General features: G+C 43.3%; 1 non-coding gene across 1 annotated transcript; it reads left to right on the top strand.

Moving 5' to 3' along the window:
• Nucleotides 1–5,557: 5,557 nt before the first annotated feature.
• trnaq-uug (transfer RNA glutamine (anticodon UUG)) lies at nucleotides 5,558–5,629 on the top strand. Its single transcript has one exon. It is a non-coding gene; the product is annotated as a tRNA-Gln (tRNA).
• The last annotated feature ends 21,615 nt before the right edge of the window (nucleotides 5,630–27,244 follow it).

The following is a 27,244-nucleotide window of genomic DNA, read 5'->3' as shown; positions in this document are numbered from 1 at the left end:
CCCCACCTCCAAAAAAAAAAATACAGACAGTAAACTTAATATATATATAGAACATGCAAACTCCACACAGAAAGGACCCGGACTGTCCCGCTTGGGGATCGAACTCAGAACTTTCTTGCTGTGAGGCGACAGTGCTACCCACTAATGCCAAGTTCACACTACACGACTTTCCCAGTCGTCAGGTCGCTGTACAGTTCACACTACACGACTGAATCTTTTGCACTCGGGAGTCTTTCAGTCAGTGTATATTTCACACTACACGACTGATCGGCGATCGGGGGTTTCACACTACACGATCCATCACCAACTGGAATCGCAGGTGAGCTTCTCTACGTTTAGTCACGAGAACAAACGCGAGAAGTGACGAGGGGTTTAATGATACCACGTCCAAAAATGCACGTCAACAAGTAGCGAGTGATCAAAGTTTGTGAGCTGATGTGCAGCGTAAAATCAAAGAGGAAAATAAATGAATCTGAGTGGATTTGGCAACACAAACAGTATAGATGGTTCTGTAGTAAGTTGGAGGTTAATTAATAATTTTGTAATGCAGCGTGGGTGTTATGTTTTGTAAAGGATCAAATCAGAAATACTGTAAAACGTGTGTGTGTGCCGGTGTATCCTGATATAAACTATATCCTCTCCTGCATTTCCCCTCACGCTGTATCCTGCGTTCTCATTGGCTGTTCGACATGTCACTCATTTCCAGTCGTACATCTGAGATCAGATATCTGGCTTGCTAGAAAACTCGATCCAGTCGCCGAGCGCTCGGCGAGCCGGTCGGGTCGAGTTGTTGGATAGTTCACACATAGCGACTGAGAGCCGAGTTTTGATCGCCGAGCGAACGCTGAGTTGCTCCCGACCCGGAAAATCAATCGCCGACCAGTCGCCGAGCGAAATCTGGCCAAAAATCGTGTAGTGTGAACTAGGCATAAGCCACCATGCCGCGCTATATACTGTATTTATGAACATATTACCAAAATATGCTTTAACATTAATACAGCAATAACCAGTATATGTTCAACAACAATAAAAAATAAAAATATCAAATAAAACAAAAAACAACAAAACCAAAGGAATTACAAACCATTTAAGGAATCTTATTCCAATAGCATCACATATAAAATAAGAGACAATAAAATAAAAAATGTGTTTTAAAAATAATTCAAAGTTCTTTTAAGATTTAATAATCTACATAATTTCTTGTTCAAATAGGTGCTCACGGAATTTACTGTTTGCAAATATGTATTCAAATCTGAATTTATAAAAAAAATTAAAAGATGGCAATTTTACAGCATTTTTGGTTTATAAATATAATATTTAGCTACTAATATAATTAGGTTAATGTAAACATTTTTTCCTAATGGCGTGAGTCAATGAGGGTGTGTTGCCCTGTGATTGACGCCCTGTCCCTGCAAACAAATGTTTCTACAAAATTTGCAATTTGGAGAATTTCGCTTTTGAATCGACTCTAAGGTTTGAATTTAAAAAAGAGTCTGCTCTCTGGTGGATTGATTTCCAGCCTTTATAATAAACATAAAAAATTAAATTAGTTTTAATTAGTAAATTATGTGCATTTTAGTTTTATTTTATTGTGTATTTTAAATAAATCTATATTTAGTAGGTCAGCATAAATACAATTCTGTATAAGAATCACTATACAGCACCACACAGATAAATAGGCCTTATGTATATCTCAAATTGTTAAAAGGTATTTCAGCACCAAATATAGGCACAGTTAATAATCAAATTATTGACTACGCATTAAAATAAGAAAAACAGCTGGAAGCAAAGAGTATCAACCAAGTGTCAGCATCAATTTGTCATAAAATTTCCTTTTAGTTTCTAAAATAATGAAATGCATGAATCATATACATTGTGTGTTTACTTCTCTTCTCAGACTTTTGTTTAATTTTCCTCAGTTCTAAGATAAGACAAGACAAGATAAGATTCCTTTATTGATCCTCATGGGTAAATACAGTTATAGATATTAAAAGAGTAAAATAAAATTAAAGTAAAATAAAATAAATACAATAGTGACAAATTACAACTATACAGGAAGACACTATATACACATACAGTATATACGTACATACACACACACACACATATATATATATATATACAGTGTATCACAAAAGTGAGTACACCCCTCACATTTCTGCAGATATTTAAGTATATCTTTTAATGTGACAACACTGACAAAATGACACTTTGACACAATGAAAAGTAGTCTGTGTGCAGCTTATATAACAGTGTAAATTTATTCTTCCCTCAAAATAACTCAATATACAGCCATTAATGTCTAAACTACCGGCAACAAAAGTGAGTACACCCCTTAGTGAAAGTTCCTGAAGTGTCAATATTTTGTGTGGCCACCATTATTTCCCAGAACTGCCTTAACTCTCCTGGGCATGGAGTTTACCAGAGCTTCACAGGTTGCCACTGGAATGCTTTTCCACTCCTCCATGACGACATCACGGAGCTGGCGGATATTCGAGACTTTGCGCTCCTCCACCTTCCGCTTGAGGATGCCCCAAAGATGTTCTATTGGGTTTAGGTCTGGAGACATGCTTGGCCAGTCCATCACCTTTACCCTCAGCCTCTTCAATAAAGCAGTGGTCGTCTTAGAGGTGTGTTTGGGGTCATTATCATGCTGGAACACTGCCCTGCGACCCAGTTTCCGGAGGGAGGGGATCATGCTCTGCTTCAGTATTTCACAGTACATATTGGAGTTCATGTGTCCCTCAATGAAATGTAACTCCCCAACACCTGCTGCACTCATGCAGCCCCAGACCATGGCATTCCCACCACCATGCTTGACTGTAGGCATGACACACTTATCTTTGTACTCCTCACCTGATTGCCGCCACACATGCTTGAGACCATCTGAACCAAACAAATTAATCTTGGTCTCATCAGACCATAGGACATGGTTCCAGTAATCCATGTCCTTTGTTGACATGTCTTCAGCAAACTGTTTGCGGGCTTTCTTGTGTAGAGACTTCAGAAGAGGCTTCCTTCTGGGGTGACAGCCATGCAGACCAATTTGATGTAGTGTGCGGCGTATGGTCTTAGCACTGACAGGCTGACCCCCCACCTTTTCAATCTCTGCAGCAATGCTGACAGCACTCCTGCACCTATCTTTCAAAGACAGCAGTTGGATGTGACACTGAGCACGTGCACTCAGCTTCTTTGGACGACCAACGCGAGGTCTGTTCTGAGTGGACCCTGCTCTTTTAAAACGCTGGATGATCTTGGCCACTGTGCTGCAGCTCAGTTTCAGGGTGTTGGCAATCTTCTTGTAGCCTTGGCCATCTTCATGTAGCGCAACAATTCGTCTTTTAAGATCCTCAGAGAGTTCTTTGCCATGAGGTGCCATGTTGGAACTTTCAGTGACCAGTATGAGAGAGTGTGAGAGCTGTACTACTAAATTGAACACACCTGCTCCCTATGCACACCTGAGACCTAGTAACACTAACAAATCACATGACATTTTGGAGGGAAAATGACAAGCAGTGCTCAATTTGGACATTTAGGGGTGTAGTCTCTTAGGGGTGTACTCACTTTTGTTGCCAGTGGTTTAGACATTAATGGCTGTATATTGAGTTATTTTGAGGGAAGAATAAATTTACACTGTTATATAAGCTGCACACAGACTACTTTTCATTGTGTCAAAGTGTCATTTTGTCAGTGTTGTCCCATGAAAAGATATACTTAAATATCTGCAGAAATGTGAGGGGTGTACTCACTTTTGTGATACACTGTATATATACAGGTCCTTCTCAAAAAATTAGCATATTGTGATAAAGTTCATTATTTTCCATAATGTAATGATAAAAATTTAACTTTCATATATTTTAGATTCATTGCACACCAACTGAAATATTTCAGGTCTTTTATTGTTTTAATACTGATGATTTTGGCATACAGCTCATGAAAACCCAAAATTCCTATCTCAAAAAATTAGCATATCATGAAAACGTTCTCTAAACGAGCTATTAACCTAATCATCTGAATCAACGAATTAACTCTAAACACCTGCAAAAGATTCCTGAGGCTTTTAAAAACTCCCAGCCTGGTTCATTACTCAAAACTGCAATCATGGGTAAGACTGCCGACCTGACTGCTGTCCAGAAGGCCATCATTGACACCCTCAAGCAAGAGGGTAAGACACAGAAAGAAATTTCTGAACGAATAGGCTGTTCCCAGAGTGCTGTATCAAGGCACCTCAGTGGGAAGTCTGTGGGAAGGAAAAAGTGTGGCAGAAAACGCTGCACAACGAGAAGAGGTGACCGGACCCTGAGGAAGATTGTGGAGAAGGGCCGATTCCAGACCTTGGGGGACCTGCGGAAGCAGTGGACTGAGTCTGAAGTAGAAACATCCAGAGCCACCGTGCACAGGCGTGTGCAGGAAATGGGCTACAGGTGCCGCATTCCCCAGGTCAAGCCACTTTTGAACCAGAAACAGCAGCACTGGACTGTTGCTCAGTGGTCCAAAGTACTGTTTTCGGATGAAAGCAAATTTTGCATGTCATTCGGAAATCAAGGTGCCAGAGTCTGGAGGAAGACTGGGGAGAAGGAAATGCCAAAATGCCTGAAGTCCAGTGTCAAGTACCCACAGTCAGTGATGGTCTGGGGTGCCATGTCAGCTGCTGGTGTTGGTCCACTGTGTTTTATCAAGGGCAGGGTCAATGCAGCTAGCTATCAGGAGATTTTGGAGCACTTCATGCTTCCATCTGCTGAAAAGCTTTATGGAGATGAAGATTTCATTTTTCAGCACGACCTGGCACTTGCTCACAGTGCCAAAACCACTGGTGAATGGTTTACTGACCATGGTATTACTGTGCTCAATTGGCCTGCCAACTCTCCTGACCTGAACCCCATAGAGAATCTGTGGGATATTGTGAAGAGAAAGTTGAGAGACACAAGACCCAACACTCTGGATGAGCTTAAGGCCGCTATCGAAGCATCCTGGGCCTCCATAACACCTCAGCAGTGCCACAGGCTGATTGCCTCCATGCCACGCCGCATTGAAGCAGTCATTTCTGCAAAAGGATTCCCGACCAAGTATTGAGTGCATAACTGAACATAATTATTTGAAGGTTGACTTTTTTTGTATTAAAAACACTTTTCTTTTATTGGTCGGATGAAATATGCTAATTTTTTGAGATAGGAATTTTGGGTTTTCATGAGCTGTATGCCAAAATCATCAGTATTAAAACAATAAAAGACCTGAAATATTTCAGTTGGTGTGCAATGAATCTAAAATATATGAAAGTTTAATTTTTATCATTACATTATGGAAAATAATGAACTTTATCACAATATGCTAATTTTTTGAGAAGGACCTGTATGTGTGTGTGTGTGTGTGTGTGTGTGTGTGTGTGTGTGTGTGTGTGTGTGTGTGTGTGTAGTGTACAAATGTAACGAAAAGGTGAAGGAAAAATGTGGGGGAGAAGATCTTTGAGGTATTATATGGGGGGGTTTGGGCTGCTGGTCAGTATGAGGACAGTCTGTGTATTCTCCGGCTTCTCTTAGAAGGATAAGCTTTCTCAAGAGGTTCCATGGTGTAATGGTTAGCACTCTGGACTTTGAATCCAGTGATCCGAGTTCAAATCTCGGTGGAACCTTGATTATATGTTGATTCTTACACTAATGCTCTTCACCCTTGATCTTCCTACAACATGCACGTGTAGTTTATATGTATATTGACTTACTAAATTATGGGCTTCTAGAAGGTTCATTTAATGATAAACATTGAGGACAGCCTTGCAAAGTTGAGGCGACCAATCAGAACAAAGAAGGCGGGATCAAACTCAACTCAAACTCAAAAGAAGCTTTATTGGCATGACAAATAAGGACATTCGTATTGCCAAAGCAAGTTACAGGGAAATATAAAAATAACAATAAGGAAAAACAAAAATATACAGAACAGTTACATGTGCAAAAAATATTATAAAATAGAATAAAATATTAATAAAAACAGTGCAAAAATAATAACAATAAAAATTATAATATTTACATCATATCACAAAGGTTGGAATCGTCACACCACAGTGACATCTGGTGGCCTATCTTGTCAAAACAGCAACCTCTGACTTAAAAAGTGTGTTTTCATGACGCCACATATTTGTTGAGTGTGTAGCACTGTCGTCTCACAGCAAGAAGGTACTGGGTTCGTAAGGTCGGGGTCCTTTCTGTGTGGAGTTTGCATGTTCTCCCCGTGTCTGCGTGGTTTTCCTGCAGATGCTCCGGTTTCCTCCAACAGTCCAAAAACATGCAAGTGAGGTGAATTAGATATTCAAAATTAACCATGACTGTGTTTGACATTAAACTTGTGAACTGATGAATCTTGTGTAACCAGTAGCTACCTGTTCTGTCATGAATGTAACCAAAGTGTGTAAAACATGACGTTAAAATCCTAATAAAATAAATAAATCAACAATAAGCCAGATGTTGCTGGCAGATCAAGCTCGTTACTTGTTGGTCATCAACAAGTTCATGTGATCCCATCCAGAGGACAACAGGTCTTTTTAAAGATCCTTCCATTTCACAAATGCTTTAATTTACAAAAACAACAAACAAATAACAATAAAGAAATGTTCTGGGATCATATAATTTGGGGTACATTTCACATCATCAAAAAAGTACAAAAACAATGTTCTCTCAATAGAACAATCAGTGGTTCAAGTTAATATATTCCTTTAGTGTAACATATCCACTATTTGCAAAGCTTAAAAATTATTTTTTTTATTTTAAAGGGACAGTAGATGTAGACTACTAGGTAACTTAGTTGACAGGTAACATAGTTGACAATTTCCCTATTTTGACCCATAACTTCAGTGGTAGACCTTGCCTGGCTGACCACATGTCATTTCTTGAACAGAATAATGTCTAATTTTAACATACATTTGAATTAAAATTATAAAAAAAATTTTAACCATAACAATGTATGTAACATAGTTGACGGTCAATTAATATACTCATTGACAATGTTCTATTATAGATAAAATATATAAAAAAATAAGAGGACATTCACCACAGTGTGTTCAATATACCCTCCACAGAGATAAATGATATCATGTAATGCTGGTCACATACTGTAGTTTTAGAACAAACCATTTTTGAGTTGCTGAGTGGAGTTCTGTTAGTAACATAGTTGACAGAACTTTTGCGGACATTAATAAATAAAGATATTTAAATTATTTAAAAGAGAAACTCAATTTAAAAAATATTATTTTTCTTTAGTATTTAAACTTAAAAAAAAAAAAAAAAAAAATTGATGTTGTTGCCCTTAATGATTTTATTCATTATTTTAAAACCAAGGCACCCTCAACTTAAAAAACAGACACAGCAAAAACTGTTCATTTAGGAACATCATGACAAATTTCAAGCTAAATGAAGCATAGGATGCACATAATGTTTTCCATTAATAGGTAAAATATGACATTTTTAAAGAAAATAGTTAGAATAAATATAATTATAATCATTGGACATGGAATGTACCCCAAATTATAGAATGACTCTATATATATAATGAAATTTGTTGAGGGGGCTCAAAATTTTTGTTTGCACTGGGGCCCATGAGCTCCTAGTTACGCCACTGATTCTGGGTCAAAACATTCGAAACGTCACGTGACTTTTTCATTTCCATACGGACTTGGAAGCAATGTGTCGAAATACAGCTCTGCAAGTCAATCGATACAGTTTCGAATCTAAGTTTCGAGGTTGACATCATTAGTAAGTGCAGGTGTAACAGCAAGATCTTCCCCATTTTAAAGTGAGCTTCAAAAGTTGCTCATTTAACTATTATTCATGCACATGCATGAAACGCAACATCTGGTTTTCAGAGCACATTTTAACCATTAATATAGAACTGCTGCAGTGTTTCATGTTCATATTGCCTGGTGCTCATGAGTTCTTGGAAAAGCTCAGTGCTGCTCTTTTCCCCCAAGTGCGACTGAAGAAAACTTTTAATCTCTGCCACAGTCAAATCTGCTTTATTAATCAGCATATCCTTGAACTGTCCTGGTTTTATGATGCGAAGCACCCCTTGGATGATCTCACTTTCAGTGTGGTTTGCTTTAAGGCCTTCATCAATTTGTTTGGACAAACTGCCGTAGCTAATATCCGCTGTGGTGTCGCCTACCTGACCCCCATGAACCTTAAACTCTCTACGTTGTAGAAATGACAGATCTGACTGAAACTACCGCTTCAGGTTTGTGGAGTGAAGAAGGTGCATTGGTCAGGGTAGGAGGTCTACTTCCAGATTGCCCTGTGTGTGACTGTCTACTAAGTTCAGGACTGCCAGATGACATTTTATATGTGGCTAGCTTCCTACCTAATTCTTCATAACTAATCAACAACTGCTGGTATTCAGATGTGTGAGTGCTGAGACTAGTGGCTGTCGCTGGTAACCAATCACTGGTGGCATGTTCTACTTTTGCAGGTGAATGTGGTGGTGTGTGGCTAATTTGAACTATGTGGGATGGGGTCTGCTCTGGAACATCAATTATAACCTCAACAATAAGCTGGTGGTCTAACCACAGTAGCTATACGACACTGAATAAGGTCATCAACATTAGCAGATGTGAAAACCCCTTATCCTCTAAGTCAAGCAAAGTTTTACACTGCATATACTGTAGGTACAGATGTAATTGATGCACCCTTCCTCGTCGTCTCTTTCTACTGTCACGTGTTCCAATTCGGGTACCTCTGTGATGGACTTGATGATTTGAAAGAGTTCCTCAGTCGTCAAGGTGTGCAGACTCTTTCGAATCTGCCAAACCAGTCCCTTTCTCTCCTTGTCCTCGCTCGCCATGTTGCTCACACTCCGGTGCCCACGATCACTGCTCACACGCTGCCTTGAACGTCACCAGCCCTGGGATTCGTCAGCATCCACTCGATCGGACTCTCCACCCACACTCGTCTTAGGGTTCGTTGATTAATGGACCAGCATCACCAGCCCGATGCTGATCCCAGCGGTGCCTCCAAAAATCTGTTACAGGTCCCAAGCTTGAGACCAATAAACAGATAATATCCCTGAAAAACAGGGTTAAAAACATGAGACGGAAACCGTGGCTTGCTTTCACGAATGCCTCTCTGGTCTGAGGGGAAAAGTGAACGCTGCCATGGCAAGTCACGGCACAACCAGCGCTACACTGCCACCTACTGACAGTACCGGGAACCACAGGCGTACTCTCCTTAGTAAGGCTTTGACTTAAAGTGCAAAGAGTGTAAAATGGCACATTTGATTAAATAAAAAGAATAATCAAAAGAAAAATATAAACACAAATGTGACCACACTTTGTGGGTGTCACACTACCAAGGTCCAGTAAAGTCTACCAAGGTACAGTAAAGTCTGGTAAGGTCCAGTTAAGTCTACCAAGGTACAGTAAAGTCTTCCAAGGTACAGTAAAGTCTACCAAGGTCCAGTAAAGTCTACCAAAGTCCAGTAAAGTCTACCAAGGTCCAGTAAAGTCTACCAAGGTACAGTAAAGTCTGGTAAGGTCCAGTTAAATCTACCAAGGTACAGTAAAGTCTACCAAGTTACAGGAAAGTCTGGTAAGGTCCAGTTAAGTCTACCAAGGTCCAGTAAAGTCTACCAAGGTCCAGTAAAGTCTACCAAGGTCCAGTAAAGTCTACCAAGGTACAGTAAAGTCTACCAAGGTCCAGTAAAGTCTACCAAGGTACAGAAAAGTCTACCGAGGTACAGTAAAGTCTATCAAGGTCCAGTAAAGTCTACCAGGGTACAGAAAAGTCTGCCAAGGTACAGTAAAGTCTACCAAGGTCCAGTAAAGTCTACCAAGGTCCAGTAAAGTCTACCAAGGTCCAGTAAAGTCTACCAAGGTACAGTAAAGTCTGGTAAGGTCCAGTTAAATCTACCAAGGTACAGTAAAGTCTACCAAGGTACAGTAAAGTCTGGTAAGGTCCAGTTAAGTCTACCAAGGTACAGTAAAGTCTACCAAGGTACAGTAAAGTATACCAAGGTCCAGTAAAGTCTACCAAGGTACAGTAAAGTCAACCAAGGTCCAGTAAAGTCTACCAAGGTCCAGTAAAGTCTACCAAGGTCCGGTAAAGTCAACCAAGGTCCAGTAAAGTCTACCAAGGTCCAGTAAAGTCTACCAAGGTCCAGTAAAGTCTGCCAAGGTACAGTAAAGTCTGCCAAGGTACAGTAAAGTCTGCCAAGGTACAGTAAAGTCTACCAAGGTCCAGTAAAGTCTGCCAAGGTACAGTAAAGTCTACCAAGGTCCAGTAAAGTCTACCAAGGTCCAGTAAAGTCTGGTAAGGTCCAGTTAAATCTACCAAGGTACAGTAAAGTCTACCAAGGTACAGTAAAGTTTGGTAAGGTCCAGTAAAGTCTACCAAGGTCCAGTAAAGTCTACCAAGGTACAGTAAAGTCTGGTAAGGTACAGTAAAGTCTACCAAGGTACAGTAAAGTATACCAAGGTCCAGTAAAGTCTACCAAGGTCCAGTAAAGTCTACCAAGGTACAGTAAAGTCTGCCAAGGTCCAGTAAAGTCTACCAAGGTACAGTAAAGTCTACCAAGGTACAGTAAAGTCTGGTAAGGTCCAGTTAAGTCTACCAAGGTCCAGTAAAGTCTACCAAGGTACAGTAAAGTCTGGTAAGGTCCAGTTAAGTCTACCAAGGTACAGTAAAGTCTACCAAGGTACAGTAAAGTCTACCAAGGTCCAGTAAAGTCTACCAAGGTACAGTAAAGTCTGCCAAGGTCCAGTAAAATCTACCAAGTTACAGTAAAGTCTACCAAGGTACAGTAAAGTCTGATAAGGTCCAGTTCAGTCTACCAAGGTACAGTAAAGTCTGGTAAGGTCCAGTTAAGTCTACCAAGGTACAGTAAAGTCTGCCAAGGTACAGTAAAGTCTGCCAAGGTACAGTAAAGTCAACCAAGGTCCAGTAAAGTCTACCAAGGTACAGTAAAGTCTACCAAGGTCCAGTAAAGTCTACCAAGGTCCAGTAAAGTCTACCAAGGTCCAGTAAAGTCTGCCAAGGTCCAGTAAAGTCTGCCAAGGTCCAGTAAAGTTTGCCAAGGTACAGTAAAGTCTACCAAGGTACAGTAAAGTCTGCCAAGGTACAGTAAAGTCTACCAAGGTCCAGTAAAGTCTACCAAGGTACAGTAAAGTCTGGTAAGGTCCAGTTCAGTCTACCAAGGTACAGTAAAGTCTGGTAAGGTCCAGTTAAGTCTACCAAGGTACAGTAAAGTCTGCCAAGGTACAGTAAAGTCTGCCAAGGTACAGTAAAGTCAACCAAGGTCCAGTAAAGTCTACCAAGGTACAGTAAAGTCTACCAAGGTCCAGTAAAGTCTACCAAGGTCCAGTAAAGTCTACCAAGGTCCAGTAAAGTCTGCCAAGGTCCAGTAAAGTCTGCCAAGGTACAGTAAAGTCTGCCAAGGTACAGTAAAGTCTACCAAGGTCCAGTAAAGTCTACCAAGGTACAGTAAAGTCTGGTAAGGTCCAGTTAAATCTACCAAGGTACAGTAAAGTCTACCAAGTTACAGGAAAGTCTGGTAAGGTCCAGTAAAGTCTACCAAGGTCCAGTAAAGTCTACCAAGGTCCAGTAAAGTCTGGTAAAATCCAGTTAAGTCTACCAAGGTACAGTAAAGTCTATCAAGGTCCAGTAAAGTCTACCAGGGTACAGAAAAGTCTGCCAAGGTACAGTAAAGTCTACCAAGGTCCAGTAAAGTCTACCAAGGTCCAGTAAAGTCTACCAAGGTACAGTAAAGTCTGGTAAGGTCCAGTTAAGTCTACCAAGGTACAGTAAAGTCTACCAAGGTACAGTAAAGTATACCAAGGTACAGTAAAGTCTACCAAGGTCCAGTAAAGTCTACCAAGGTACAGTAAAGTCTGCCAAGGTCCAGTAAAGTCTACCAAGTTACAGTAAAGTCTACCAAGGTACAGTAAAGTCTGATAAGGTCCAGTTAAGTCTACCAAGGTACAGTAAAGTCTGGTAAGGTCCAGTTAAGTCTACCAAAGTACAGTAAAGTCTGCCAAGGTACAGTAAAGTCTGCCAAGGTACAGTAAAGTCAACCAAGGTCCAGTAAAGTCTACCAAGGTCCAGTAAAGTCTACCAAGGTACAGTAAAGTCAACCAAGGTCCAGTAAAGTCTACCAAGGTCCAGTAAAGTCTACCAAGGTCCAGTAAAGTCTACCAAGGTACAGTAAAGTCTGCCAAGGTACAGTAAAGTCTGCCAAGGTACAGTAAAGTCTACCAAGGTCCAGTAAAGTCTACCAAGGTACAGTAAAGTCTGCCAAGGTACAGTAAAGTCTACCAAGGTCCAGTAAAGTCTGGTAAGGTCCAGTTAAGTCTGGTAAGGTCCAGTTAAATCTACCAAGGTACAGTAAAGTCTACCAAGGTACAGTAAAGTCTGGTAAGGTCCAGTAAAGTCTACCAAGGTCCAGTAAAGTCTACCAAGGTACAGTAAAGTCTGGTAAGGTCCAGTTAAGTCTACCAAGGTACAGTAAAGTCTACCAAGGTACAGTAAAGTATACCAAGGTCCAGTAAAGTCTACCAAGGTCCAGTAAAGTCTACCAAGGTACAGTAAAGTCTGCCAAGGTCCAGTAAAGTCTACCAAGGTACAGTAAAGTCTACCAAGGTACAGTAAAGTCTGGTAAGGTCCAGTAAAGTCTGGTAAGGTCCAGTAAAGTCTACCAAGGTACAGTAAAGTCTGGTAAGGTCCAGTTAAGTCTACCAAGGTACAGTAAAGTCTACCAAGGTACAGTTAAGTCTACCAAGGTCCAGTAAAGTCTACCAAGGTACAGTAAAGTCTGCCAAGGTCCAGTAAAGTCTACCAAGTTACAGTAAAGTCTACCAAGGTACAGTAAAGTCTGATAAGGTCCAGTTAAGTCTACCAAGGTACAGTAAAGTCTGGTAAGGTCCAGTTAAGTCTACCAAGGTACAGTAAAGTCTGCCAAGGTACAGTAAAGTCTGCCAAGGTACAGTAAAGTCAACCAAGGTCCAGTAAAGTCTACCAAGGTACAGTAAAGTCTACCAAGGTCCAGTAAAGTCTACCAAGGTCCAGTAAAGTCTACCAAGGTCCAGTAAAGTCTGCCAAGGTTTAGTAAAGTCTGCCAAGGTACAGTAAAGTCTGCCAAGGTACAGTAAAGTCTACCAAGGTCCAGTAAAGTCTACCAAGGTACAGTAAAGTCTGCCAAGGTACAGTAAAGTCTACCAAGGTCCAGTAAAATCTACCAAGGTACAGTAAAGTCTGGTAAGGTCCAGTAAAGTCTACCAAGGTCCAGTAAAGTCTACCAAGGTACAGTAAAGTCTGGTAAGGTCCAGTTAAGTCTACCAAGGTACAGTAAAGTTGGTAGACCAACATCCTAACTTCACTACCTAACCCTGACATGCTTGCTACCCTTCCACTCAACTCCGCAACTAATACTCTACTCTCTTCTCTTTCAACATCCCTCGATCAGCTCTGTCCTCCTACCCTCAGGTTCTCATCTGACGTGACTGCTGCAAAAACATCTTTTTACAAAGCCAAGCTTGAACAATCTGCTGCTGACCCATGTAAGCTTCATGCTATCTTTTCCTCTCTTCTAAGCCCTCCTCCTCCTCCCCCTTCTGCCTCTCTCACTGCTACTGACTTTTCAACATTCTTTCAGGACAAGATCGACAAAATCAATCAATCCTTCTCTCCGACTGACCCACTTTCAACTGACCCTCAACCCACCAACACACTCACCAGCTTCACCCCACTCACCATGGATGAGGTTACACAGCTCCTCTCATCCAGCAATCCCACTAAATGCGCACTTGACCCTATACCATCCACCATCCTCAAAGACATCTCACAGGACCTAATCCCCTTCATCACACCCATCATCAACAACTCCCTGACATCAGGTGTTGTCCCTACTGCTTTTAAGAAGGCTCAGGTCATTCCCCTTCTTAAGAAACCTACACTAGACACTACAGACATCAACAACTACAGACCTGTCTCACTCCTCTCTTTTCTATCCAAAATTCTTGAACGTGCTGTCTATAACCAACTATCTGCCTTTCTCACTCAGAATGACCTCCACGATCCGTACCAGTCTGGCTTCAAGGCAGCGCATTCTACGGAAACAGCTCTTGTAGCGGTTACTGAGGAGCTTCATGCAGCCAAAGCAGCCAAACTGTAATCTGTCATTCTTCTTGACCTCTCTGCAGCCTTCGACACAGTGAATCACAGCATTCTCTTGTCCACTCTCTCCAACCTTGGAGTAACAGGTTCAGCATGGCAATGGATGGCCTCTTACCTGGAGGGGCGCTCCTACCAAGTGTCATGGAGGGGATCCATATCTCCCCCATGCACTCTCTCAACCGGTGTTCCTCAGGGCTCTGTACTTGGCCCACTTCTTTTCTCTATCTACACCCGCTCTCTGGGCAAGGTCATAGCCTCCCATGGCTTCTCCTACCACTCCTATGCAGATGACACTCAGCTCGTTCTGTCATTTCCTCCTTCAGACACGCAAGTCTCAGCTCGCATCTCAGCATGTCTGCGAGATATCTCACAATGGATGTCGGCTCATCATCTAAAACTTAATCCCAGCAAGACAGAGATGTTGCTCATTCCTGGAGATCAGTCTCCAACCCAGGACCTAGTAATTTCTCTGGATGACTCCCAGATCAGACCATCTCTCAGTATACAGACTTACTGATAAGGTAAGAAGTCTTGGTGTTGTCCTTGATAACCAGCTGACATTCTCTCCTCATATAGCCAACATGACAAGATCATGCCGGTTCCTCCTGTACAACATCAGGAAGATTCGTCCATTTCTCTCCAGGGAAGCTACCCTGATTCTGGTGCAATCACTTGTAATCTCACGGTTGGACTACTGCAACTCCCTTCTGGCTGGAGCTCCCATGTCCACGATTAAACCCTTACAGCTCATTCAAAATGCAGCTGCACGTCTGGTTTTTAACCAACCCAAACACTGCCACATCACCCCACTGCTACGTTCTCTTCACTGGCTTCCTGTAGCTGCACGCATTCAGTTCAAAACACTGACGCTCGCCTACAAAGCCAAAAATGGACCAGCCCCAAGCTACCTTCGTGGCCTAATCAAACCCCGCTCTGTACCACGCAACCTCCGAGCCTCTAGTCTCGCTCGACTTGAGCCCCCATCCAGGACTAAAGGAAGACAAGCATCAAGGTTGTTCTCTGTTCTACATTTACATTTTCAGAATTTAGCAGACGCTCTTATCCAGAGCGACTTACAGAAGTGCTTCCATAGTGAACATTTCATTCCTTAAGTTTAGATAGACAACAGTCGAAGAACACAACTCTGCTAAAACCTGTTAGAACCAAAGTGCCTTTTTTTTTAAGTGGAAAAGATTGGAATAAAGTGTTAGTAAATAAGTACAAATCAGCCTAAGTGTTTAGTAAAAAGGTGGGTTTTTAATCGTTTTGTAAAGACAGCAAGAGACTCAGCTGTTCGGACAGACAGAGGAAGTTCGTTCCACCATTTGGGCGCTAGAACAGAGAACAGCCTTGATGCTTGTCTTCCTTTAGTCCTGGATGGAGGCTCAAGTCGAGCTAGACTAGAGGCTCGGAGGTTGCGTGGTACAGAGCGGGGTTTGATTAGACCCCGAAGGTAGCTTGGGGCTGGTCCATTTTTGGCTTTGTAGGCGAGCGTCAGTGTTTTAAACTGAATGCGTGCAGCTACAGGAAGCCAGGGAAGAGAACGCAGCAGTGGGGTGATGTGGCAGTGTTTAGGTTGGTTAAAGACCAGACGGGCAGCTGCATTTTGAATGAGCTGTAAGGGTTTAATAGTGGCCATGGGAGCTCCTGCCAGGAGGGAGTTGCAGTAGTCCAACCGAGAGATTACAAGTGATTGCACCAGAATCTGGGTAGCTTCTCTAGAGAGAAATGGCCGAATCTTCCTGATGTTGTACAGGAGGAACCGGCATGATCTCGTCATGTTGGCTATATAAGGAGAGAAGGTCAGCTGGTTATCCAGGACAACACCAAGACTTCTTACCTTATCAGATGGTCTAATCTGGAAGTCATCCAGAGAAATGACTAGGTCCTGGGTTGGAGACAGACCTCCAGGAATGAGCAACATCTCTGTCTTGCTGGGATTAAGTTTTAGATGATGAGCCGACATCCATTGTGAGATATCTCGCAGACATGCTGAGATGCGAGCTGAGACTTGCGTGTCTGAAGAAGGAAATGACAGAACAAGCTGAGTGTCATCTGCATAGGAGTGGTAGGAGAAGCCATGGGAGGCTATGACCTTACCCAGAGAGCGGGTGTATATAGAGAAGAGAAGTGGGCCAAGTACAGAGCCCTGAGGAACACCGGTTGAGAGAGTGCATGGGGGAGATATGGATCCCCTCCATGACACTTGGTAGGAGCGCCCTTCCAGGTAGGAGGCCATCCATTGCCATGCTGAACCTGTTACTCCAAGGTTGGAGAGAGTGGTCAGGAGAATGCCGTGATTCACTGTGTCGAAGGCTGCAGAAAGGTCAAGAAGAATAAGAACAGATGACAGTTTGGCTGCTTTGGCTGCATGAAGCTCCTCAGTAACCGCTACAAGTGCTGTTTCTGTAGAATGTGCTGCCTTGAAGCCAGACTGGTACGGATCGTGGAGATCATTCTGAGTAAGAAAGGCAGATAGTTGGTTATAGACAGCACGTTCAAGAATTTTGGATAGAAAAGAGAGGAGTGAGACAGGTCTGTAGTTGTTAATGTCTATAGTGTCTAGTGTAGGTTTCTTAAGAAGGGGAATGACCTGAGCCTTCTTAAAAGCAGTAGGGACAACACCTGATGTCAGGGAGTTGTTGATGATGGGTGTGATGAAGGGGATTAGGTCCTGCGAGAGGTCTTTGAGGATGGTGGATGGTATAGGGTCAAGTGTGCATGTAGTGGGATTGCTGGATGAGAGGAGCTGTGTAACCTCATCCATGGTGAGTGGGGTGAAGCTGGTGAGTGTGTTGGTGGGTTGAGGGTCAGTTGAAAGTGGGTCAGTCGGAGACAAGGATTGATTGATTTTGTCAATCTTGTCCTGGAAGAATGTTGCAAAGTCAGTAGCAGTGAGAGAGGCAGAAGGGGGAGGAGGAGGAGGGTTCAGAAGAGAGGAAAAGATAGCATGAAGCTTACGTGGGTCAGCAGCAGATTGTTCAAGCTTGGCTTTGTAAAAAGATGTTTTTGCAGCAGTCACATCAGATGAGAACCTGGACAGCAGATCGTGGTAGGAGTGGAGATCAACACCAAGCTTAGATTTCCTCCACTCTCTCAGCTGCCCTCAATTCTCTTCTGTTGCTGCGCAATGCGTCTGAAAGCCAAGGAGCAGGGTGAGAAGGTTTTCCTCGTTTGAGGGTAGGAGGACAGAGCTGATCGAGAGATGTTGAAAGAGAAGAAAGTAGAGTATTAGTTGCAGAGTTAAGTGGAAGGGTAGCAAGAATGTCAGGGTTAGGTAGTGAAGTTAGGATGGTGGAGATCAACAGGGAGGAAGATAAAGAGTGAAGATTGGGGCGTGTTGTAAGGGTGAAAGTGTGGTTGGAGGTAGGAAGAGTTGGGAGACAGAGAGAGAAGGACACAAAGTGATGGTCAGAGAGGTGCAGTGGGGTGACAGTGAGGTCCAGAACAGAAGCTGGACGGCTGAAGACCAGGTCCAGAAGATTGCCTCCTTTGTGTGTCGGAGGTTCTGTGATTAAAGAGGAGGTCGAAAGATGAAAGAAGAGGAAGAAGACAGGAGGACTGAAGTGAAGGGAGATTAAAGTCACCAAGAACAGTCAGAGGAGTACCATCTGAAGGGAAGAAACTCAGAAGAACATCCAGCTCTCCTATGAAGTCTCCCAGTGCGCCAGGTGGTCTGTAAATAACAATGACATTAAGAGTAATCGGAAAAGTAACCGTAATAGCATGAAATTCAAAAGATGAAATGTTAAGGTGAGAAACATTCACAGTAGTGAATTGCCATTTCTTGGTCAGGAGCAAACCTGTACCACCACCCCTATCAGATCCTCTCGGTGTATGAGAGAAGGTGTAGGCAGAGGATAAGGCTGCTGGTGTTGCTGAGTTCTCGGTGGTGATCCACGTCTCAGTCAGTGCCAGGAAGTCAAGGCTGTGAGAAAGTGCATAAGCTGAGATGAAGTCAGCTTTTTGGACGGCTGATTGACAATTCCAGACCCCACCTACCACCACTGTTTGAGACTGTTGCAACAGTTGGGGGTAGATGAGGTTGCTGGCGTTGCTGTTTCTATAATGTGCCCTCTGATGTCTGCAGGGTCTGTGAGATATAAGCACAGGAATGTTTGAGTAGCACATGCTGAGAAAAGTAGATAGCTTAGACAATGTCAGAGACTGATAGTACTTACCCAAATTAGTTTAGATTAGTAGTAAAAAAGATAGATAGGTTAAACAATTCAGACAGATATTAAAACCTAGAAGATAGAGAAGCCCTGCCCCTCAATTCACACCTAGGCCTCTAACAGGCCTAACAACAGTCACCTGAAACCACTTTAACCAATCAGCAGAACACAGATTAATGCAGCCACAGTTAAGCAAGTTAATAATCGAAGTTGCAGAGATAAATTCTAAGACAAGTTATTCTAAAACAAGTTACAGCCAATAATATACTTTAACCAATAGCCTACCTCACCCAGGAATACCAATGATCACAAAGTTACAAGCACTGAGTTACAAGCACTTCTAGCACCGAAGTGGTGGAATGAACTTCCTCTGTCTGTCCGAACATCTGAGTCTCTTGCTGTCTTTAAAAAACGATTAAAAACCCACCTCTTTACTAAGCACTTAGGCTGACTTGTACTTATTTTCTAACATTTTGTTCCATTCTTTTCCATTAAAAAAAAAAAAAAAAAAAAAAAGTCACTTTGGTTCTAACAGGTTTTAGCAGATTTGTGTTCTTTGACTGTTGTTTTCCTAAACTTGAGAAATGAAATGTTCACTATAGAAGCACTTCTGTAAGTCGCTCTGGATAAGAGCGTCTGCTAAATGCTGAAAATGTAAATGTAAATGTAAAGTCTACCAAGGTACAGTAAAATATACCAAGGTACAGTAAAATATACCAAGGTCCAGTAAAGTCTACGAAGGTCCAGTAAAGTCTACCAAGGTACAGTGAAGTCTGCCAAGGTCCAGTAAACTCTACCAAGGTACAGTAAAGTCTGGTAAGGTCCAGTAAAGTCTGGTAAGGTCCAGTTAAGTCTACCAAGGTCCAGTAAAGTCTACCAAGGTACAGTAAAGTCTGGTAAGGTCCAGTTAAGTCTACCAAGGTACAGTAAAGTCTACCAAGGTACAGTAAAGTCTGCCAAGGTCCAGTAAAGTCTACCAAGTTACAGTAAAGTCTACCAAGGTACAGTTAAGGCTACCAAGGTCCAGTAAAGTCTGGTAAGGTCCAGTTAAGTCTACCAAGGTACAGTAAAGTCTGCCAAGGTCCAGTAAAGTCTGCCAAGGTACAGTAAAGTCAACCAAGGTCCAGTAAAGTCTACCAAGGTACAGTAAAGTCTACCAAGGTCCAGTAAAGTCTACCAAGGTACAGTAAAGTCTACCAAGGTACAGTAAAGTCTACCAAGGTCCAGTAAAGTCTACCAAGGTCCACTAAGGTCTACCAAGGTCCATTTAAGTCTACCAAAGTCCACTAAGGTCTACTAAGGTCTACCAAGGTCCAGTTAAGTTTACGAAGGTCCACTAAGGTCTACCAAGGTCCACTAAAGTCTACCAAGGTCCACTAAGGTCTACCAAGGTCCACTAGGGTCTATTAAGGTCCACTAAGGTCCAGTTAAGTATACCAAGGTCCGATAAGGTCTACCAAGGTCCACTAAAGTCTACCAAAGTCCACTAAGGTCTACCAAGGTCCACTAGGGTCTATTAAGGTCCACTAAGGTCTACCAAGGTCCACTAAGGTCTACCAAATTCCACCAAAGTCTACCAAGGTCCAAAAAGGTCTACCAAGGTCCACTAAGGTCTACCAAGGTCCACTAAGGTCTACCAAGGTCCACTAAGGTCTACTAAGGTCTTCAAAGGTCCTGTTAAGTCTACCAAGGTCCACTAAGGTCTACCAAGGTCCACAAAGGTCTACCAATATCCACTAAAGTCTACCAAGGTCCATTAAAGTCTACCAAGGTCCACTAAGGTCTACCAAGGTCCACTAAGGTCTACCAAGGTCTACCAAGGTCCACTAAGGTCCACTAAGGTCTATCAAGGTCCAGTTAAGTCTACCAAGGTCCATTAAGGTCTACCAAGGTCCACTAAGGTCTACTAAGGTCCACTAAGGTCTACCAAGGTCCAGTTAACTCTACCAAGGTCCACTAAGGTCTACCAAGGTCCACTAAAGTCTACCAAGGTCCACTAAGGTCTACCAAGGTCTAATAAGGTCTACCAAGGTCCAGTTAAGTCTTCCAAGGTCCACTAAGGTCTACCAAGGTCCACTAAAGTCTACCAAGGTCCACTAAGATCCACCAAGGTCTACCAAGGTCCACTAAAGTCTACCAAGGTCCACTAAGGTCTACCAAGGTCCAGTTAAGTCTACCAAGGTCCAATAAGGTCTACCAAGGTCCACTAAAGTCTACCAAGGTCCACTAAGGTCTACAAAGGTCCACTAAAGTCTACCAAGGTCCAAAAAGGTCTACCAAGGTCCACTAAAGTCTACCAAGGTCCACTAAGGTCTACAAAGGTCCACTAAAGTCTACCAAGGTCTACCAAAGTCCACTAAGGTCTACCAAAGTCCACTAAGGTCTACCAAGGTCCACTAAGGTCTACTAAGGTCTACCAAGGTCCAGTTAAGTTTACGAAGGTCCACTAAGGTCTACCAAGGTCCACTAAAGTCTACCAAAGTCCACTAAGGTCTACCAAGGTCCACTAAGGTCTACCAAGGTCCACTAAGGTCCAGTTAAGTATACCAAGGTCCGATAAGGTCTACCAAGGTCCACTAAAGTCTACCAAAGTCCACTAAGGTCTACCAAGGTCCACTAGGGTCTATTAAGGTCCACTAAGGTCTACCAAGGTCCACTAAGGTCTACCAAATTCCACCAAAGTCTACCAAGGTCCAAAAAGGTCTACCAAGGTCCACTAAGGTCTACCAAGGTCCACTAAGGTCTACTAAGGTCTTCAAAGGTCCTGTTAAGTCTACCAAGGTCCACTAAGGTCTACCAAGGTCCGCAAAGGTCTACCAATATCCACTAAAGTCTACCAAGGTCCATTAAAGTCTACCAAGGTCCACTAAGGTCTACCAAAGTCCACTAAGGTCTACCAAGGTCCACTAAGGTCTACCAAGGTCTACCAAGGTCCACTAAGGTCCACTAAGGTCTATCAAGGTCCAGTTAAGTCTACCAAGGTCCATTAAGGTCTACCAAGGTCCACTAAGGTCTACTAAGGTCCACTAAGGTCTACCAAGGTCCAGTTAACTCTACCAAGGTCCACTAAGGTCTACCAAGGTCCACTAAGGTCTACCAAGGTCCACTAAAGTCTACCAAGGTCCACTAAGGTCTACCAAGGTCTAATAAGGTCTACCAAGGTCCAGTTAAGTCTTCCAAGGTCCACTAAGGTCTACCAAGGTCCACTAAAGTCTACCAAGGTCCACTAAGGTCTACCAAGGTCCACTAAGATCCACCAAGGTCTACCAAGGTCCACTAAAGTCTACCAAGGTCCACTAAGGTCTTCCAAGGTCCACTAAGGTCTACCAAGTTCCACTAAGGTCTACTAAGGTCTACCAAGGTCCAGTTAAGTCTACCAAGGTCCAATAAGGTCTACCAAGGTCCACTAAAGTCTACCAAGGTCCACTAAGGTCTACAAAGGTCCACTAAAGTCTACCAAGGTCCAAAAAGGTCTACCAAGGTCCACTAAAGTCTACCAAGGTCCACTAAGGTCTACAAAGGTCCACTAAAGTCTACCAAGGTCTACCAAAGTCCACTAAGGTCTACCAAGGTCCACTAAAGTCTACCAAGGTCCACTAAGGTCTACCAAGGTTCACTAAGGTCTACCAAGGTCCACTAAAGTCTACCAAGGTCCACTAAGGTCTCCCAAGGTCCACTAAGGTCTACCAAGGTCCACTAAGGTCTACCAAGGTCCAGTTAAGTCTACCAAGGTCCACTAAAGTCTACCAAGGTCCAGTAAAGTCTCCCAAGGTCCAATAAGGTCTATCAAGGTGCACTAAGGTCTACTAAGGTCCACTAAGGTCTACTAAGGTCTACCAAGGTCCAGTTAAGTCAACCAAGGTCCACTAAAGTCTACCAAGGTCCACTAAAGTCTCCCAAGGTCCAATAAGGTCTACCAAGGTCCTCTAAGGTCTACTAAGGTCCACTAAAGTCTACTAAGGTCTACCAAGGTCCAGTTAAGTCTTTCAAGGTCCACTAAGGTCTACCAAGGTCCACTAAGGTCTACCAAGGTCCACTAAGGTCTACCAAGGTCCAGTTAAGTCTATCAAGGTCCACTAAGGTCTACCAAGGTCCACTAAAGTCTACCAAGGTCCAATAAGGTCTACCAAGGTCCACTAAGGTCTACTAAGGTCCACTAAGGTCTACTAAGGTCCACTAAAGTCTACCAAGGTCCACTAAGGTCTACCAAGGTCCAGTTAAGTCTACCAAGGTCCACTAAGGTCTACTAAGGTCCACTAAAGTCTACCAAGGTCCACTAAGGTCTACCAAGGTCCACTAACGTCTACCAAGGTCCAGGTAAGTTCACCAAGGTCCACTAAGGTCTACCAAGGTCCACTAAAGTCTACCAAGGTGCACTAAGGTCTCCCAAGGTCCATTAAGGTTTACCAAGGTCCACTAAGGTCTACCAAGGTCCACTAAGGTCTACTAAGGTCTACCAAGGTCCAGTTAAGTCTACCAAGGTCCACTAAGGTCTACCAAGGTCCACTAAAGTCTACCAAGGCCCACTAAGGTCTACCAAGGTCCACTAAAATCTACCAAGGTCCACTAAGGTCTACCAAGGTCCACTAAAGTCTACCAAGGTCCACTAAGGTCTACAAAGGTCCACTAAAATCTACCAAGGTCCAAAAAGGTCTACGAAGGTCCACTAAAGTCTACCAAGGTCCACTAAGGTCTACAAAGGTCCACTAAAGTCTACCAAGGTCTACCAAAGTCCACTAAGGTCTACCAAGGTCCACTAAAGTCTACCAAGGTCCACTAAGGTCTACCAAGGTTCACTAAGGTCTACCAAGGTCCACTAAAGTCTCCCAAGGTCCACTAAGGTCTACCAAGGTCCACTAAGGTCTACCAAGGTCCAGTTAAGTCTACCAAGGTCCACTAAAGTCTACCAAGGTCCACTAAAGTCTCCCAAGGTCCAATAAGGTCTATCAAGGTGCACTAAGGTCTACTAAGGTCCACTAAGGTCTACTAAGGTCTACCAAGGTCCACTAAAGTCTACCAAGGTCCACTAAAGTCTCCCAAGGTCCACTAAAGTCTCCCAAGGTCCAATAAGGTCTACCAAGGTCCTCTAAGGTCTACTAAAGTCCACTAAAGTCTACTAAGGAGTACCAAGGTCCAGTTAAGTCTTTCAAGGTCCACTAAGGTCTACCAAGGTCTACTAAAGTCTCCCAAGGTCTACTAAGGTCTACCAAGGTCCACTAAGGTCTACCAAGGTCCACTTAGGTCTACCAAGGTCCAGTTAAGTCTACCAAGGTCCACTAAGGTCTACCAAGGTCCACTAAAGTCTACCAAGGTCCAATAAGGTCTACCAAGGTTCACTAAGGTCTACTAAGGTCCACTAAGGTCTACTAAGGTCTACCAAGGTCCAGTTAAGTCAACCAAGGTCCACTAAGGTCTACCAAGGTCCACTAAAGTCTACCAAGGTCCACTAAGGTCTACCAAGATCCTCTAAGGTCTACTAAGGTCCACTAAAGTCTACTAAGGTCTACCAAGGTCCAGTTAAGTCTTTCAAGGTCCACTAAGGTCTACCAAGGTCCACTAAAGTCTACCAAGGTCCACTAAGGTCTACCAAGGTCCACTAAGGTCTACCAAGGTCCAGTTAAGTCTACCAAGGTCCACTAAGGTCTACTAAGGTCCACTAAAGTATACCAAGGTCCACTAAGGTCTACCAAGGTCCAGGTAAGTTCACCAAGGTCCACTAAGGTCTACCAAGGTCCACTAAAGTCTACCAAGGTCCACTAAGGTCTCCCAAGGTCCATTAAGGTTTACCAAGGTCCAATAAGGTCTACCAAGGTCCACTAAGGTCTACTAAGGTCTACCAAGGTCCAGTTAAGTCTACCAAGGTCCACTAAGGTCTACCAAGGTCCACTAAAGTCTACCAAGGTCCACTAAGGTCTACCAAGGTCCACTAAAATCTACCAAGGTCCAATAAGGTCTACCAAGGTCCACTAAGGTCTTCCAAGGTCCACTAAGGTCTACCAAGTTCCACTAAGGTCTACTTAGGTCTACCAAGGTCCAGTTAAGTCTACCAAGGTCCAATAAGGTCTACCAAGGTCTACTAAAGTCTACCAAGGTCCACTACGGTCTACAAAGTTCCACTAAAGTCTACCAAGGTTCAAAAAGTTCTACCAAGGTCCACTAAAGTCTACCAAGATCCACTAAGGTCTACAAAGGTCCACTAAAGTCTACCAAGGTCTACCAAAGTCCACTAAGGTCTACCAAGGTCCACTAAGGTCTACCAAGGTCCACTAAGGTCTACCAAGGTTCACTAAGGTCTACCAAGGTCCACTAAAGTCTACCAAGGTCCACTAAGGTCTAACAAGGTCCACTAAGATCTACCAAGGTCCACTAAGGTCTACCAAGGTCTACCAAGGTCAAATAAAGTGTACCAAGGTCCACTAAGATCTACCAAGGTCCAATAAGGTCTACTAAGGTCTACCAAGGTCCAGTTAAGTCTACCAAGGTCCACTAAGGTCTATTAAGGTCCAATAAAGTCTTCCAAGGTCCACTAAGGTCTATCAAGGTCCACTAAGGTCTACCAAGGTCCAGTTAAGTCTACCAAGGTCCACTAAGGTCTACCAAGGTCCACTAAAGTCTACCAAGGTCCAGTAAGGTCTACCAAGGTCCAATAAGGTCTACTAAGGTCCACTAAGGTCTACTAAGGTCTACCAAGGTCCAGTTAAGTCTTTCAAGGTCCACTAAGGTCTACCAAGGTCCAATAAAGTCTCCCAAGGTCCACTAAGGTCTACCAAGGTCCACTAAAGTCTACCAAGGTCCAATAAGGTCTACCAAGGTCCACTAATGTCTAATAAGGTCCACTAAGGTCTACTAAGGTCTACCAAGGTACAGTTAAGTCAACCAAGGTCCACTAAGGTCTACCAAGGTCCACTAAAGTCTACCAAGGTGCACTAAGGTCTACCAAGATCCTCTAAGGTCTACTAAGGTCCACTAAAGTCTACTAAGGTCTACCAAGGTCCAGTTAAGTCTTTCAAGGTCCACTAAGGTTTACCAAGGTCCACTAAAGTCTACCAAGGTCCACTAAGGTCTACCAAGGTCCACTAAGGTCTACCAAGGTCCAGTTAAGTCTACCAAGGTCCACTAAGGTCTACCAAGGTCCACTAAAGTCTACCAAGGTCCAATAAAGTCTTCCAAGGTCCACTAAGGTCTACCAAGGTCCACTAAGGTCTACCAAGGTCCAGTTAAGTCTACCAAGGTCCACTAAGGTCTACCAAGGTCCACTAAAGTCTACCAAGGTCCAGTAAGGTCTACCAAGGTCCAATAGGGTCTACTAAGGTCCACTAAGGTCTACTAAGGTCTACCAAGGTCCAGTTAAGTCAACCAAGGTCCACTAAGGTCTACCAAGGTCCAACAAAGTCTCCCAAGGTCCACTAAGGTCTACCAAGGTCCACTAAAGTCTACCAAGGTCCAATAAGGTCTACCAAGGTCCACTAATGTCTACTAAGGTCCACTAAGGTCTACTAAGGTCTACCAAGGTACAGTTAAGTCAACCAAGGTCCACTAAGGTCTACCAAGGTCCACTAAAGTCTACCAAGGTGCACTAAGGTCTACCAAGATCCTCTAAGGTCTACTAAGGTCCACTAAAGTCTACTAAGGTCTACCAAGGTCCAGTTAAGTCTTTCAAGGTCCACTAAGGTTTACCAAGGTCCACTAAAGTCTACCAAGGTCCACTAAGGTCTACCAAGGTCCACTAAGGTCTACCAAGGTCCAGTTAAGTCTACCAAGGTCCACTAAGGTCTGCTAAGGTCCACTAAAGTCTACCAAGGTCCAATAAAGTCTCCCAAGGTCCACTAAGGTCTACCAAGGTCCACTTAGGTCTACCAAGGTCCAGTTAAGTCTACCAAGGTCCACTAAGGTCTACCAAGGTCCACTAAAGTCTACCAAGGTCCAATAAGGTCTACCAAGGTCCACTAAGGTCTACTAAGGTCCACTAAGGTCTACTAAGGTCTACCAAGGTCCAGTTAAGTCAACCAAGGTCCACTAAGGTCTACCAAGGTCCACTAAAGTCTACCAAGGTCCACTAAGGTCTACCAAGATCCTCTAAGGTCTACTAAGGTCCACTAAAGTCTACTAAGGTCTACCAAGGTCCAGTTAAGTCTACCAAGGTCCACTAAGGTCTACCAAGGTCTACCAAGGTCCAGTTAAGTCAACCAAGGTCCACTAAGGTCTACCAAGGTCCACTAAAGTCTACCAAGGTCCACTAAGGTCTACCAAGATCCTCTGAGGTCTACTAAGGTCCACTAAAGCCTACTAAGGTCTACCAAGGTCCAGTTAAGTCTACCAAGGTCCACTAAGGTCTACCAAGGTCCACTAAAGTCTACCAAGGTCCACTAAGGTCTACCAAGGTCCACTAAGGTCTACCAAGGTCCACTAAGGTCTACCAAGGTCTACCAAGGTCAAATAAAGTGTACCAAGGTCCACTAAGATCTACCAAGGTCCACTAAGGTCTAATAAGGTCCAGTTAAGTCTACCAAGGTCCACTAAGGTCTACCAAGGTCCAATAAAGTCTCCCAAGGTCCACTAAGGTCTACCAAGGTCCACTAAGGTCTACCAAGGTCCAGTTAAGTCTACCAAGGTCCACTAAGGTCTACCAAGGTCCACTAAAGTCTACCAAGGTCCAAAAAGGTGTACCAAGGTCCACTAAGGTCTACTAAGGTCCACTAAGGTCTACTAAGGTCTACTAAGGTCTACCAAGGTCCAGTTAAGTCTACCAAGATCCTCTAAGGTCTACTAAGGTCCACTAAAGTCTACTAAGGTCTACCAAGGTCCAGTTAAGTCTTTCAAGGTCCACTAAGGTTTACCAAGGTCCACTAAAGTCTACCAAGGTCCACTAAGGTCTACCAAGGTCCACTAAGGTCTACCAAGGTCCAGTTAAGTCTACCAAGGTCCACT

This window comes from Trichomycterus rosablanca, chromosome 20, assembly GCF_030014385.1.
Source record: "Trichomycterus rosablanca isolate fTriRos1 chromosome 20, fTriRos1.hap1, whole genome shotgun sequence".
Classification (NCBI taxonomy): Eukaryota; Metazoa; Chordata; class Actinopteri; order Siluriformes; family Trichomycteridae; genus Trichomycterus; species Trichomycterus rosablanca.
This window is presented reverse-complemented; position numbering and strand designations above follow the sequence as displayed.